The following is a 16,308-nucleotide window of genomic DNA, read 5'->3' on the forward strand; positions in this document are numbered from 1 at the left end:
GATTTATACTAGGTGCCTCGGTGAATGTGTATGCTCTGACTTTAACATAGCTATTTCTGTGACCAGTTACAAGCTAATCACTCAGCTATTTCAATGCTAAATTCTATGCTAATTCCTTTGTCAAGGGGTGCCTCTGCGGATGTGTATGCTTTAACTTAGCTATTTCAATGCTAAATTATATGCTAATTCCTTTGTCAAGGGGTGCCTCTGCGGATGTGTATGCTTTAACTTTAACATAGCCATTTCTGTGACCAGTCACAAGCTAATCACTCGGCCATTTCAATGCTAAATTCTATGCTAATTCCTTTGTCAAGGCGCTTTGTTTCTTCTGACACAGCTTAAAGGTCGTGATCTGAGCGTGGCTTTTTTCACTCCAGCGCTGTCCTCCAGTCTCGTCCCTTCACCTGATGAAGGCCGCTTGTGTTGTGGCCGAAACGTCGTGAGAATATTATTGTGTTATTTTATTTTATCAATTTATTATTTTATTCTCATTCTACGTGACTTTACCGAAAGAACCAAAGAAGAACATAACGTCAATAACACAACAACATGTCAATAACATAACGTCAATAACATAACGTCAACAACATAACGTCAATAGCATAACGTCAATAACACAACAACATAACGCAGTGGTTCTTAACCTTGTTGGAGGTACCAAACCCCACCAGTTTCATATGCGCATTCACCGAACCCCTCTTTAGTGAAAAATAAAATGTGATTTTTTTCAAATTCAAGACATAGATATGTTTTTTACTGGTACACAAAATGAGCCGTGCATGAACATTACCTTGTTCAAAGAATAAAACCAACACAATGCATAAACTCACAACAAATTACATACCTGGAAATCAATGTGACTTCTGCTGTTGCCTTTGAGAGATCAGTTCAGATATGCGTGGCTTCACCTTGGCAAGTGCCACTCTCATGTCATTTTCACAGCAAAGTCTGTTCCTTTTCTTCGTTTTTATGTCCAGCATCCTCGAAAAGGATTGCTCACAAAGATATGTTGTAACAAATGGTATAAACAAATCCAGGGCTTTCTTAGCAATAACTGGATACTTGTTCATTTGTCGACACCAAAACGTTGAGAGCGTTGTTGTTCTGAAGAGTTGCTGTTGAACCTGGCTCTGCTGAATTTCAATGAATTCGTCGAGGAATTCATCATTGACATCTGCTGTTTCAACAGCAAACGTGAACGGCTGTCTCACCCATGCTGGATATGACTCTCTTGTAGGGAAATATCCGTCGAGAGACTTTGCAAGCTCATCTAAGTGCGTGGCAATTGTTTGCTTCAGTTCCGTGGATACAGAAATATCTCCGATTCCAGACACATCTTCGATCTTACTTGCACAGTCGTCCAGAAGCGGGAAGTTTGCGAAGTTATTGTTCTCTGTTCGTCGTTTCCATAACGGTAGCTTTTTTTGAAAAGCCTTCAGGTGTTCTTCCGCTTCCATGATATTGACTCCACCACCCTGCATCTGCTGATTGAGATGATTGAGAGCTGCGAATATATCAGCCATGTACGCTAAAATGAGAATGAACTCAGGATTTTTGAAGCAATCTGCATGGCAGTGTTGGTGCTCTTGCAAAAACAGGGCTAATTCCACACGCATGGCAAAAACATGATTCAGCACCTGTCCCCGGGATAACCACCGAATATTAGAATGGAGCAGAAGTACCTCAAATTCAGAGCCCATTTCTTTACACAGCTCACTGAAGATGCGGTGCCTCAGAGCACTTTTTCGCACATAGTTCACACATTCCACCACAGTTTTTAATACTTCTGCCATTTTTGGAGGTAAGGTTTTTGTTGCCAACGCATGCCTGTGCAGAATACAATGCGTCACAATGATGTGTGGTGCATCGGCCTTTACTAGCGCACCAAAACCAGACTTTCTTCCCAGCATGACTGGAGCTCTGTCCGTACAAACTGCAGAAACCATATCCCATGAAAGATTGTTGTCTCTGAAGAAGTCATCCACAAGCTTCTTCACATCGGCTGCCTTCGTTGTTGTTGTAAGAGGCTTACAAAATAAAAACTCTTCTTTTATCATGTCGTCTTTCACATAGCGTACAAAAACAGCAAGCTGGCTTAGATCAGAAACGTCTGTGGTTTCGTCGAGTTGAAGGCTGAATTTTGCCGGGCTTGAAATCAGATCTGCGACTACTTGAGCCAAGATGTCTTTACTCATGTCTTCTATTCTGTCACTGACGGTGTCATTTGAAAGGGGAATTTGGGATAATTTACCTTCGGCAGCTGTTCCGAGTATCAGATTCGCCATCTTTAATGCAGCTGGTTTCACAAGTGTTTCACCAATTGTGTGTGGCTTGCCCTGCTTTGCGATCAGGTAAGCAACTTCGTACGATGCTGTCAGGATCGGTTTGTTAACAGGTACAAATCCAAGAGCAGGCAGAGTGGCCCTTTAATCGAATCTGGCTCTCTTCACCCTGAATTCAGCAAGTGTTGTGTTCTTGTATTCCCCGTCTCCGTGCAGCTTCAAGAAGTGTTCCTTTAGTTTTGCCGGTGCAAGACTAGAGTTGCTCAACTTGGCATTGCAAATCATGCAGATAGGACGCTCACTCCCATCACGTTCCGTGATACATGAGAATCCATGTTGTACATATTCGTCCGACCACTTTCTTCTTTTGCCCGACATAGTTAGTATGGATAAAATATTAAAGAAATCACACGACGTACGACAACAACAGTCACACGTTGACTACTGAGTATGCACTAAATTCCCCGCAGCGCTGATTGGCCAAGCAGTGTAGCATGATCATCTGCAGCCAGTGATGGCCAAGCGGGCCGTGTGTGTCATCACAAATTTACACAATAATTCAAGTGTGTCCGGACCTCCGTGGCGGGGGCTCTGCCGAACCCCTGAGATCGACTCACCGAACCCCTGGGGTTCGATCGAACCCAGGTTAAGAACCACTGACATAACGTCAATAACACAACACAAGGTCAATGACATAACGTCAACAACATAACGTCAATAACATAACGTCAATAACATAACGTCAACAACATAACGTCAATAACATAAAGTCAATAACGTGTTCATTCTGCTTCGCGGTGCACAGCATACAGAAGAAGTGCATCCGACAGCCACGACTCTACTGACGCTACCCCCCACTCTCACCAACCCGCACTGAGCAGGCGAGGTGAAGTATGGTCAAGTTAATAAACCCCACGGGGTGTGCAGAGGCCCTCGTCCAGCAGTGGACACGTGGAGCACAAAGAGGAGGGGGTATGGGAGAGGAGGAGCGGGCGCGACTTGTCCATCACCTGCCCCTTCTGGTAGACGACGTCTCCCCGCGACACGGCCATGGACGATGGCGCGAGCGAGCCCGCAAAGAGGCCCCCCAGGAGCTTTGAAACCTCGCAGGAGAAGCGCGCGACTGAAGGTGGTGGTGGTGGTTGTTGTTGGCGGTGGTGGTGAAGCCAAGCCGGCCGGTTCCCTTACGTAACGAACACAACAGCAGCAGCAGCAAGTAGACACGCTGCTTTAGCTGGGTGTTGTTTATCGGAGCTTATCGAAGGCCGCCTCTCTCGCTGCCTCCGAGTGAAGGGAGCGCGCGCCCCATGTGCGCCCTGAACGCCGCCACCGCAAACCTGCGACTCGCCGCCGGCGGCCATCTTACGCAAGGGAAGCGTCGCCCGCCGCTGTGAATGGGAAAGCCGGCGATGGGCGTCATCAACACGTCCCACTTCACCTCCCCACTCCCCACCCCCACGAAGAAACGGGACACGGGGATTGGGCCAAAGCGGGAAACTCTTCCCTGTGTAAGATGGCCGACAGGAACGCGTACACCGCGGCAGCGCTACGGACCGCGCCCCCTCCTCCCCGTCTCCCCCCCCCGCCATTATCCTCCCCGCTACCGCTATAGGCGCTGCGCGAAACGCCGCGCGATAAAAATGTTTCATAATTAATTAGGGCGCAACCTCGGTCTGTGACGTAACAAACATAATTGTTGGGGGCGGTGTCAGGTGACGTCACTGGCAGGTATCGAATTTCTTAGCGTCACATCCTGCGCGTCACATCCGGCGATGTCGCAATCGTCATAGGCTAAATACACGTGACGCTCGCACGTGACGCTCACAACTCCAACTGGCTCCTCGCTGGCAACACGCGTGGTCAAGATGGTGCTGCTGTATGGGGTCAAGGTGTTTGTCATGTTGACCTTGATTCACATTACCGGATTGGTTGGTTATAAAGGAGACAGTGCCAACTACCCGACCCTGACTCCATTGGTCACAAAGCCCAACATAGACCCCTTGCCATGCGTTGTGTCACAGCAGCTCATGGCCGTTGCGATAGTGATGATGGCTGTGATCGAGATATTCCTGTGGCGACGTTGGAGCTGTAACCTATCCAACACCGAGCGTTACAGCGCCATGCTGTGCGAGGAAAACATGAAGCTGTGTCAAAGAAGAAGCACGGTGGAAGACGACAACGCATTCCTCAGGTTCAGGGAGGCGGAGACGCGTAAAGACAATGAGGCGTTGCGTCTAGAGATACTGCTTCGGGAGAACGCAATGGTGCTGAATCCACAGATGCTGCGTGAAAAGAACTGGCTCGTAAAGAAGGAGAATCAACGGCTGCGTCACGAGAAAGAGAAGCTGATTCGTGCCGCAGCCGCCCACGCCGCCACGGCCAACGTCACCGCCAATGCCGCGGACGCTCCCACCGCCGCGAACGCCGACGCCGATGACGCCACCACCGCTGCTATCACGACTAACGAGGAGACCTCCTTTGCTGCCACGGCCAACACCACATCGTCCACCAATGCCTCAGACGCTCCCACCGCCTCGAACGCCGACGCTGATGACGCTACCGCCTCCATCGCCGCCACTGACACCCCCACCGCCAACGTCACCAACAAGACCAAGAAGCTTAAATTTCGATGTCTCAGAAACTTCTTTCGTAAACGCTTCAATTTGACACGTTTAAGAGCACGAATAAAAACATCACCCACATAGAGGCAAAAGACAAAGGACCCCCGTATAGCCTTAACAGACTGTTTGGATAATGGCTGTTAGCAAGGACGTATGACGTACACGACCACTCCTCACACACACATGGATGCACACACACGCACGTGCCTGACTTACTAATGGGTTCTGTTCCTGATGACCCTTCGTAAGCCGCATGGTTTGTCATTCGGGAAGCAATAATGTACTGTATTTAAATGCACATATCCGGTCGGTGTCATAAAATGTTATGGTTAAACAAAAAAAGGGAAGCACTGTTAAGCTTATAAATAAGAATTATTGTATATTTGCATGTAACACTCTAAAAAATGTACTGTATGGTAAATACAACTTTAAATAAAGTAACATAAAAAGAAATTCATTTTGTTTTCGTTACCTTGAGTCCTGATGCTGGCTTGGTTGTGTAGGAGAAATTAATTGTTAATTAAAATAATTTTGATTTAAAGCTTTGGTGACTGCAGTAATTCATATTCTTAGCTCTTTCGGTAAAGTCACGTTGAAGGGAAACAATAATAAAATATACGTAAAATTAAATTCTCACGACGTTTCGACTGCAACACAAACGGCAAGAAACATTTGAAAAAATGTTTTTGCCGTTGGTTTTCACACCTGATGATGACTACTTGTGTTGCAGTCGAAACGTCGTGAGAATTTTATTGTTTTATATATATTTTATTGTTTCCCTTCAACGTGACTTTACCAAAAGAACCAAGAATATGAATCACTGCAGTCACGAAAGCTTTAAATAAAGGTTTTGTTTTGGGTCGCGTAAATATCAATGCGTCGTGAAACCCGCACAAGTTATGCATATTCCCAGTTGTTTTCTCCAGTCCGTGCATCCTCCCTCACGCACTTAGCCAGCTCGTTGTAATCAACTTTTATTTTACACTCGAACTAATCTGGAGCTGTGCCCTCTACCAGAAGAAACTCGACTCCCAGAGACCACTCTCGGTTGATGGTGGTGGTGAAGAAGCCAAGGCTGTCGATCCCTTACGTAATTAATACTGCAACAACAACAAGGAGACACGTGAGTTGGTTGTCACTGGTGGCTATTGGCAGTGGAAGCCCGCGTGTCTTGCTGCCTCAGAGAGAAGAGAAAGGCGCTGGAATGCGCCGAGAAAAAACTGCCCTGCAACTTCAAACTCGCAAACGATTGTCACCAGCGGCCATCTTACGTGAGGGAAGCGTCGCCCGTTAACGGGAAAGCCGGCGGATGACGTTATCAACACGCCCCCCCCCTTCACCTCTCCGTCCCCCCCACGCCGTGAGGGGACACAGGGATTGGCAAAAGCGAGAAACTTTTCCCTGTGTAAGATGGCCGACAGCAACGCGTACACCGCGGCAGCGCTCCCGACCCCCCCTACCGTCCCCCCACCCCCCACCGTTATCCTCCCCGCTACCGCTAGGGGCGCTGCACAAAAAAACCACGCTAGGTAAAATAAATAAATAAGGACACCTCGGTCAGTGACGTCACAGACCCCATTTTTTTTGGAGGGGGGGGGGGGTCAGCTGAGGTGCCCGGCCGGTGTCGGATTCTAACCGTGTCACATCCGGCGATGACGTCACATTCGTCACAGGATATATACACGTGACGCTCACACGCGATGCTCACTCGAACTTGGCTTCTGTGGCAAGATGTTGCTCCTGCATGGAGTCAAGGTGTTCGTCATATTGACCTTGATTCACATTACCGGATTGGTCGATTATAAAGGAAACAGTGCCAACTACCCAACCCCGACTCCATTGTGCACAAAGCCCTACATAGACCCGCTGCCATGCGTTGTGTCACGGCTGATGGGCATTGCGATAGTGATGATGGCTGTGATCCAGATATTCCTGTGGCGTCGGTGGAGCTGTAACCTATCCGACGCCGAGCGTTACAGCGCCATGCTGTGCGAGGACAACGTGAAGCTGCGTCAAAGAACAAGCACGGTGGAAGACGACAACGCCTCCCTGAGGGTGAGGGAGGCGGCGACGCGTAAGGACAATGAGGCGTTGCGTCGAGAGATGCTGCTTCAGGAGAGGGCGATGGTGCTGCATCCACAGATGCTGCATGAGGAGAGCCGGCTCGTAGAGAAGGAGAATCAACGGCTGCGTCACGAGAACGAGAAGCTGATTCGTGCCGCAGCCGTCAACGTCAGCACCTCCACCAATGTCATGGACACTCCCAACGCCCCGAACGCCAACACCAACAACGCCATCACCACGACGCCAACACCGCCGCCACTAATGCCATTGCCAAGACGAATAAACTTTCATTTTTATGGCTCAGAAACCTCTTTCATTCAACTATTTCATTTTAAAAGTTAAAAAGCCCGAATTAAAACATCACACACAAAGGCAAAAGACAAAGAACCCCGGCATAGCCTTCACAGACTGTTTGGACAAGGGCTGTTAGCAAGGACGTATAACCTACACGACCGCTCCTCACACAAAGACAAAGATCCCCCATTTTGCCTAAACAGACTGTAGGGGCAGGTGCTGTTAGCGAGCACCTATGAAGGCCGAAATGGTACACGAGTGGGTGGGTGGCCAGCACCACGCCCGACTGCCTTTGTCTCCCCAGTGGTGATGTTTACACCGCACCAGGTACTCAGTTGAGGCTGAGTCGACCTAGGGGAGGCCCGGGACCGGTTCAGATAATCGCCACTGGTGTTGGCCGTGAGAGGGAATCGAACCCGGGTCGCCAGGTTCATAGCGCAGCGCGCTAACAGCTACACTACCGCTCACACACACATGGACACACACATGGACACACACGCAAGTGCCTGACTTACTAATGGGTTCTGTTCCTGAAGACCCTTCATAAGTCGAATGGTTCGTAAGTCGGGACGCGATAATTTACTGTATTTAAATGCACATACCTGTAAGTGTTATAAAATGTGTTATGGTTAAACAAAAAAGGGAAGCATTGTTAGGCATAAAAAAAACAATAATTGTACATTTGCCTGTAACACTGTAAAAAATATACTGTATGGGGAATACAACTCAAAATAAAGTTACGTGAAAATAAATTAATCCGATTTGCTGCGTCGCTCTCCCCGCCGGCGCCGGCGGCAGACTCCGCCGCTGGCGTCAGAAGATCGGCGAGCTTCAGCTCATCCTCGTTGCCGTAGCCCGTGAAGACGACGACGCACGTGCCGGCGCTGGCGTCCACCGACTTGATCGTGGCGTCGTAGACCACGCCATCCTCGGACCAGGCAGCCTGGCACAGGTCGCCCGGCCTCCAATGGCACGCGAAAGATTGGCACAGAGACGGGCAACGATTGACCCCGTCTAGCCGACGCGTGCCACTGGAGCAAGCGCTGTTGGCACACCTACGAAGGACGGCAAGGCGCAACAAGGCGGCGATGCGGCCAGCACCACGCCTGGCTGCCTCAAGTCTCCACAAAGTAAACCGCTGTAGTCTGCGCTCCACCAACGGAAGAAAAGCAAAACTACATTAACTCTCTCCTGAAGAGCTCCCGTGGCTGGAAGACCTCGACGTCGGCATTTAGCTGAGTAAAATTGCCATCCGCAGGACTGTGTATGCTTACGTACGATTTGTGTTCCTTGTTCTCAGTGTCGTTGCAGCGGGGAACACTCAAAGGGACCGTTTGGCTAACCATCAAACTTTTGGCTCGATTTTTCACTGTGCACTTTCAGATGCGCTTCTGCGGCCATCTGGAACGCTCTTCCTTTCCGATATTAGGAAGCCACTGGAGCTACGCACTTTTACATCTAGACTGAAAACTAATTTCTTTAGAAGTGCTTTTTGTGTTCAGTTTCTTGTACTTCCCCCGCACCTCTGACTAGCGCGGTTGGCTATGTACGGTGCGAAACGTCGTGAGAATTTTAGTGTTTTATTTTTATTATTTCCCTTCTACGTGACTTTACCGAAAGAACCAAGAATATGGTGCGAAAGCAGTTCAACATACATACATGAGAATCTTTATTTAGACTGGAGGAATTCGATGAGCTATGAAGCTCATTTTCACAGATGGTCCAGAATGGGGAGGTCAGCAAGGTACAACAGCAAAAAATACAAATGAAATGATAGGAGTGAAAAATAAAGAAAATGGTTAGCAAGTCACTAAATATAAAAAAGGAATTTATTATCAAGCTTGGGCAAGGCAGCAAAAAACAACAAAACAGTCCCAGACCACACCGAGATAACACCACACAGTAGCAGTCTCTCAATAAAATGGCACATTAACACTGAGCTCGCATCTGGCTACAGCTCCAAATGGCTCACACGGTGGAGCCTAAACAGACTGAGAGTGGATTTCGGCAGAAGCAACTCTCTCACGAAATCATGGGGGGTTTCTACTGTTGTATATGCCCCCCTTTCCATCTTAATATTAACAAGTAATTTTTCAATACATATAGATACATATTTCTATTGTTTCTTTTAATTTTAATAATGAATAAAAACACCAAACCAGGCCTCAGCATGGCATGTGGAGGTCATATTTACCTTGACCCACTAACACGATTTTGACGTTCAGAGCCCTCCCAGGGTCAGAGGGAGCAGATAGAGAGCAGAGCGCAGCGGATTGCAAGGGGCTGACGTAAACACAAAGCCAGGGTCACTGGGAGGTTGCGTTAGCCTAGATCTAGTTAAGTCAAAAAAGCTAATTGGTTCTGCATTACTATCAAAGTAACTTAAAGTCGGAATTTAACGACAGGGTAGGCTAAAGTTATTGATCTTCACACCCACTTCAATTGAACCCAGCCACAAGCTACGTCAATGTAACCATCACCCGTCTATTAATTTAATATGAAATGTATTTCCATATTTTAATAATTTCTATACGACTTGACCCGAAACCTATAACAATCAGGTTTTCCTAAGTCAACATAAATGCTCTAGCCTCCACCCATACGCAAATAATAAGCAGGGTTAAAGTAAGAGTAGAGAGGAAAAGAAATGCAAGGGCACAGCAAAACTGCAACGTAAGCAAAGGGCGATGTTAAACCCAGGGTCGGAGAGAAAGGGAAATCCCGGCCGTCTTTGTATCCCTGCAGCGAGGGGTAGGAGTGTGTATACGCTTGGGGAAACACGAGTCAAACACCACAACGAGCTGACTCAGACCTTGGATTGATACAGAATCATAACTGTGGAACTCTGATGAAATGAAATGTTAACTTAAAACTGTTTAACCATTTCTTTGTGCGTCGGTGAAAGTCGGAGGGAATATCGCCCCTCCCTCCAGGTTGTGCACCCAGACAGAGAGGCGCCTTCGAAAAAAATGATAACATTTGATTGTTTTACTTGTGGGTTTTATGGTAGGAGTATGACAACGGAATATACCGTGGGTGATGCACAAGGACACACACTGACACACGTACGGACACAGATACATACGGACAAATCCTGACACAGCAAAAATCGAAAGAAACCCCGCCTTGTGGGCAGGATCCAAGTGAAGGGATTTTTGGGCATAAAAAGAGGATCCTGAGCATTGAAACCTCAGTTCGACCGGGGGGGGGGGGGGGGGGGGTCGGCTCACCAGGGTTCGACCGGGGGGTCGACTCTCGGGAGACAGTTTGACTCGGAGGAGCAACTCGGAACAGTTCGACCGGAGGGGGTCGGCTCACCAGAGTTCGACCAGTGGGTCGACTCTCGGGAGACAGTTTGACTCGGAGGTCGGAACTCGGGGAGTTCGACCAGGGGGGTCGGAACTCGGGGCGGTTCGACACGGGAGAGAGTTCGACCAGTGGGTCAGCTCAGGAGCAGTCCAATCGGGAACGAGAGCAACAGGTCGCCAGCCGGCGAGCTGCAGAGCAGGGGGCGGCGAGCAGAAGCCAAAGTGGCCCCGTCGCTACCCACTGACGTTGGCAAGACTCGCAGGGTAGTGAGGCGTCACCTAGTGTGATTTCCAAGAGCTGAAAGACAGAGTATTGCTGAAAGATTATTCTACATTGAGTCCAGCTGCAGAGCGACCGACGCACCAAGCAAGAGCTTCTGCAAACCAGAGCAAGAGCACGTGCGACTTGAGTCATCCAGCAGTGGAGAAAAACCTGCTTTCAGCAAACCAGCAACGAGCACGTTCGAGTTCTCCACCCAGAGAGAGGGAGCGTGCCGATGCAGCTCATTCAACAGCGGAGAGAAACTGCTGTCAGCGAACCAGCACGAGCGTGATCGCGCAGCTCATCCAGCAGTGGAGAGAGGTGTCCACTGAGCAGAACTGAGAGCGATCAAGCAACTCTCCCCCGTGGACAGAGGCTGGCTGCTGCGTGGAGGAGGGCGGCGATACGTATGATGCACTCCCACACACCTCACCGCTCTAAAGGGAGCGAGGCTACTTCTCCTACAAGCGATGCCAACTTCAGCGTATGGCAACAAAAAAATAATTAATTCCAAACACTGACTATTCAAAACAATTCATATCACTCAAACATACACAGGTCCTTAACCAGAAGCGAACACTCAAGTCCGTGAACCATCTGGCTGTGGAAGCATCGATCGTGTGATAACAGTCCGTCATTTATAAGTATATTCATAATTTCCCTCTTTAATATTTTGTTTTGGACTGTACTTCTAATCGCATAAGTTACCAACCGATCCATCAATACGAATTAACCCTTGGCACCTTCGCCACAGAGCTACGCTCCTGGGGAGGAATCGTGCTAAACCGATTTTCTGATCATACAATCTTATTCACGAATTAATTAATTAATCTCCCGTGAGATAACACGTTCCGCTGCATACCCTCACACTAAGCCATTTCGGTAATCTTATAGTCTGTCCGGTGGATCTGTTGTTACATTTATGCCTTTGGAAATAATAACTGTTTGATTGTCTTTTTATATGAATACCGTTGCATGTTAATCAATCTCCTGTGATCATGTGCTGACCATTTCAAGCATAATGATCGTTCATATTATAATGTATAAGCTTTTGTGTAGCATAGCATTTGCATGTCCTGACTCTCTCTCTCACTAACAGCAATCGCTTTATGCGGGGTCCATGTGTTATCAAAGTGAAATCGTAAAGTCGTTGATGATACTGTCTTGAAACCGTGTGGATATCGTGTTGAAGTTCCAAGATTGAGAGTTCACATACATATTATAGTTAAGGTTTAATTAGAAAATAAATTGATTAATACAGAAGTGGTCGTGTGATTCTTTCCTGAAATTTTTGCATAAAACCTGTATCCTGCGATGAGATATGAACTCGGGAACCTAAATTATAAACACACCAATCCACACTCATTAAACTAAAGCGAACGATATGAACATGGGACCTAAAATATGATATGAACTCGGGAACCTAAACTATAAACACACCAATCCACACTCATTAAACTAAAGCGAACGATATGAACATGGGACCTAAAATATGAACACTCGGGGAGTGTTAAAGCGAGAATCATTGTATTATGCTGATCAATAATACGAAGTTAGACGAGGCCGAATTGACACTAGCGTAACTGCACACGATTGATTGCGTTATCCTGATTGATAACCCCACCTCGTCAACGAGGCGGGGCCTGATTATTATGAAGGCTATCATTAACACAACCACACCCACTCGTATAAATTAATACGATTACCTCTCTAATTAGCATAGTTACACGCATAATTACACGAATTAGCATAATTTCGGATTAATTATGCAAATTTCGACTTTCATTTAATTTTAATTATTTTTCATCAATTTTCACACACCCACATATACAACACTACGCAAAAGAAGAAGTTGATTATGATAATATGGCTTTCCCCTTTCTGGCAATAAAACAGAAAGGGGAAAACCCTATTATCATAATTTAATACTGGCAAAGGAGGTCTCATGAAATAATTTGCTTGTCAGGAGAAGCAAACCTCATGGACCTTCTCCCTGAGATTACCCTGCAACACTACAATGCCAAACACCAGAAGCGTTGGCCTGTGAAGAATATTGGTGAAAGACCAATATAGGTTGGACAGCAGACACGACAAAGCGGACAACTATTAACATCACGCAGGTAATGGTCAAAGCTATAAATCACATTTGCAAATAAACGTGACAGCCACATCCAGAGCACCACTAATCTTCTACTTCAGGATATTTACCTTGTCGGAGGGCGACACGCTGCTCCTCTTGTGCCGTCTCCGTGTCTTCGCCCGCTTGTTCACGGACTTTGTCTCCCCGTAGGTCTTGGGGCTCTCGCAAGTGGCGGTGCCATTTTTGAGCGCTGTCTGAAAGAACACGGTCGGTTAGTTGAGGTTGGTTGGGTTTCGTGTGGCCACGGCCATATACACTGACGTAGTCACAGGCCGTAGGTAACCCACCCCTGCTCTAAGACGTGTAGGACCGGGTTCCTCGAACTGCTTCTGTACATACACGTACTACTTTTGAACGGCTCGTAGAGTGTTGCCAACTCGATTTAGAGGCATTTTTGGGGGTTTACCAAGCGACCAAATTTTAGTGACTTTCTGGGATAATTTTGAGGATTTAGAAGCAATTCCCACTCGTATGAATGTACGCATTCACATGACATTTAAAATGGCTCATCGACTCAAAAAAGCGCGTTCTTAGAAATCCTACGTCACTTTGCTATGGCACAGTATCGAGTGCCATTTATTATAACTAGTCTAGGCATAATGCAGCCTTATTGAGTTAGCAACAATGCTGTCAAACCACTGTGTGCCCATTTTCCCCATTCATATTTGTGGCTGACATGTTTCCAACCTGCGCACGTATCACTGTGCACGTTCTCCGCCGCCTGGTGAGGAAGTTCGTTTAGACAAAAACAGTCAAATCAACTTGAGCAAGGCGCTTACCATCGAATGATAACACAGTACTCGAAGGTGTGCGCATGTTGAATTTCTTTCGCATCGTACGTAGCCAATCATGCTAATCGGAGGTGTGGGAGAAGGAGAACAAAAATGTAGCCGTGAAGAAATTAGTTTTGTAACCACTGGTGGTGCACGTGACACACGAAGTGTGTTATATTGTCGGGCTTTCCCGGGTATCCCTTGCAACAGGTGTGTTGTGTCTCAAGGTGTAAATATAACCATGTACACGCACACAGAGATACGAAGTGCACAAGTACACACAGACAAGCGATACATAGACAAAGACCCCCCCCTTATAGCCTTAACAGACTGTTGGGGCAAGTGCTGTTAGCGAGCACCTATGAAGGCCGGCATAGCACACGAGGGGGTGGGTGGCCAGCACCACGCCCGGCCGCCTTTGTCTCCACAGTGGCGATGTTTACACACCGCGCCTGGTCCTCATCTGTGGCTGAGTCAACCTAGGGGAGGCCCAGGACCGGTTGAGCTCACAGCCAGAGTCGGAGACACTCACCTTGAAGGACGTGACGGCTTTGTCATACGCCTTGATGAGCGCTGTGTCGTCCCAAATGTCAGAATCGTCACTCTACACAGGGCACACAACCACCACCATCAGCACTACCACCACGACCCTTTTGAGTCGACATCGACCGCACGCGGCACGCTCAGCACGCGGCACACGCTCAGCACGCGGCGCACGGCACACGCTCAGCACGCGGCGCACGGCGCACGCTCAGCACGCGGCGCACGGCGCACGCTCAGCACGCGGCGCACGGCGCACGCTCAGCACGCGGCGCACGGCGCACGCTCAGCACGCGGCGCACGGCGCACGCTCAGCACGCGGCGCACGGCGCACGCTCAGCACGCGGCGCACGGCGCACGCTCAGCACGCGGCGCACGGCGCACGCTCAGCACGCGGCGCACGGCGCACGCTCAGCACGCGGAGCACGGCGCACGCTCAGCACGCGGCGCACGGCGCACGCTCAGCACGCGGCGCACGGCGCACGCTCAGCACGCGGCGCACGGCGCACGCTCAGCACGCGGCGCACGGCGCACGCGGCGCACGGCGCACGCTCAGCACGCGGCGCACGGCGCACGCTCAGCACGCGGTGCACGGCGCACGCTCAGCACGCGGTGCACGGCGCACGCTCAGCACGCGGCACGCTCAGCACGCGGCACGCTCAGCACGCGGCACGCTCAGCACGCGGCACGCTCAGCACGCGGCACGCTCAGCACGCGGCACGCTCAGCACGCGGCACGCTCAGCACGCGGCACGCTCAGCACGCGGCACGCTCAGCACGCGGCACGCTCAGCACGCGGCACGCTCAGCACGCGGCACGCTCAGCACGCGGCACGCTCAGCACGCGGCGAGACCCACGGCGTTCCCCGACACCCGGAGCGCTGTGCGAGAGAAGTGACGTCCGTCCACTGCAGTACCAGGGCGCGGCGCATTGCGGCGCTTGTATTGACCATACTTCACCACGCTGATACCAGAGCGGGTCTGTGAATGCGGGCGAGTGAAGGCTCGAGTTCCGTACAGTGCTGACATACACGCAATTTGCTAGTTAATTGAATGCAAGTACACCGTCGAAACTGATAGCAAGAGGAAATTATATACCGAGCCAGTGGTATAAAATCCTAATTTCGAGGGCGGCGAGCGGCGACTCGCATATGACCACCGCTGTTGATTCGCCACAAAGTAGTGCACTGTTGACTTCATTCACACCGCACTGTAGTGTCACTGTACAATGCACGTAAGCCCAACAGTGCACGCGCAGACAGCGCTGTACACGCGTACCGTGCGAACATAACGTCAACAACATAACGTCAATAACACAACTACATAACGTCAACAACATAACGTCAATAACACAACATAACGTCAATAACATAACGTCAACAACATAACGTCAATAACACAACATAACGTCAATAACATAACGTCAATAACATAACGTCAACAACATAACGTCAATAACACAACAACATAACGTCAATAACATAACGTCAACAACATAACGTCAATAACAACGTGTTCATTCTGCTTCGCGGTGCACAGCATACAGAAGAAGTGCATCCGACAGCCACGACTCTACTGACGCTACCCCCCACTCTCACCAACCCGCACTGAGCAGGCGAGGTGAAGTATGGTCAAGTTAATAAACCCCACGGGGTGTGCAGAGGCCCTCGTCCAGCAGTGGACGCGTGGAGCACAGAGGAGGGGGTATGGGAGAGGAGGAGGAGCGGGCGCGACTTGTCCATCACCTGCCCCTTCTGGTAGACGACGTCTCCCCGCGACACGGCCATGGACGATGGCGCGAGCGAGCGAGCGAGCCCGCAAAGAGGCCCCCCAGGAGCTTTGAAACCTCGCAGGAGAAGCGCGCGACTGAAGGTGGTGGTGGTTGTTGTTGTTGGCGGCGGGGGTGGTGGTGAAGCCAAGCCGGCCGGTTCCCTTACGTAACGAACACAACAGCAGCAGCAGCAAGGAGACACGCTGCTTTAGCTGGGTGTTGTTTATCGGAGCTTATCGAAGTCCGCCTCTCTCG

This window comes from Petromyzon marinus, chromosome 52, assembly GCF_048934315.1.
Source record: "Petromyzon marinus isolate PM22_M1 ecotype Great Lakes invasive population chromosome 52, UKy_Petmar_22M1.pri1.0, whole genome shotgun sequence".
Lineage (NCBI taxonomy): Eukaryota > Metazoa > Chordata > Hyperoartia > Petromyzontiformes > Petromyzontidae > Petromyzon > Petromyzon marinus.